The sequence below is a fragment of the Propithecus coquereli genome, unplaced genomic scaffold (genome assembly GCF_000956105.1).
Source record: "Propithecus coquereli isolate 6110/MARCELLA unplaced genomic scaffold, Pcoq_1.0 Scaffold64, whole genome shotgun sequence".
Taxonomy (NCBI): Eukaryota; Metazoa; Chordata; class Mammalia; order Primates; family Indriidae; genus Propithecus; species Propithecus coquereli.
The window spans coordinates 3,781,714-3,782,941 of record NW_012152396.1 but is presented as its reverse complement, the minus strand read 5'-3'; the positions used below and the strand labels follow the sequence as shown (position 1 = coordinate 3,782,941).

At 34.7% G+C, this 1,228-nt stretch overlaps 1 protein-coding gene across 1 annotated transcript in view; it reads right to left on the bottom strand.

Moving 5' to 3' along the window:
• The window catches only part of AFM (afamin), a 32,576-nt gene that overhangs the window by 9,545 nt on the left and 21,803 nt on the right, over positions 1-1,228 (bottom strand). The window lies entirely within an intron of this gene.

Here is a 1,228-nt window from a genome sequence, read left to right as displayed (position 1 = left end):
GGGAGGCTGAGGCAGGAGGATCGCTTGAGCCCAGGAGTTTGAGGTTGCTGTGAGCCAGGCTGACGCCACGGCACTCTAGCCCAGGCAACACAGTGAGATTCTGTCTCAAAAAAAAGAAAAAAAAAAGAAAATCAATTTGTCTAAAATCCTACAAAATTCTTCCATTTCTAGCCTCATTTCTGGTAAAGGATTAATAGGACAGCTCAATGTGCATTCTTGACTTTTGAGTTTTTTTATTCCTTCCCAGAGCGTAAGAATTGGCTATAACTGAAAGACCTGGGCTAAGGGAATCTTTATTTTATCCTAGTAATGAGTGTTAGCCCACTTTGCAAACAACCTACTAGGATTTCAAGCCATTCTTCCCCCAATGCTGGAAATGTTCACATTCTCGTTGTACTATCTTGTGGCTTTTCTCAGTTGTCGCATTGAATTTATCTTTCTGAAAATAAGAATAATCACAGTTACGAACACTTTATCTAAAATTTAATCATAAGCTGTAAGTCAACTTGTTGAATATTTTATTATATAGTATTTTCAAGCTCTCATTATTATACATTACTCTCTAAATTGAGGGCACTTTTTATATGTGAGTGCAAAAATTTGAATTTTTCGGTTATAAATAGATACTTTTTTGCTAAATTTGAAAGTCCAAATTTTTCATTATCATTTTGTACATTTTTTAGAGCCTTCCAATTTACAAAGTAGAAGTTAAATCTTATGTTGACAATGATCACATTCAATTCTCACTTTGAAGTGACCAGAGCAGTGGTTATCTGCATTTTTAAGTAAAGAAAACTGGTCTTGTGAAATTGACTTGCCCAGAATGACCCAGCTAGTAGGTATTACTACAGAACATTTTTAATAATGTTCATCTTTATTCTCTTTTTCATTATTTAGATTTGGAAATTAAAACCTCCAATAGTTGTCTTCAAATATTTGATGGACATTTTCTCATGGCATAAGATTGGACATCTACTAAGTGGGCACTACACAGAGTGCTAAACACCAGTGGATGGATGCCGTGGTACAAATTGTGTCTCATGTAAAAAGAGAATTTTATAGCACTATGATTCATTTAAAGTTCGGGAACAGACCAACTCATTAGGAACAGTGACAGAGCAAGAATGAAATTCATGTCTTCTCACTCCATTGCTCAAATCAGAATAAAGTGGCTTTTATGGCAAGTGGATGAAAATTTAAAAATAAAGCAAAAGTGGTGCATATCAAA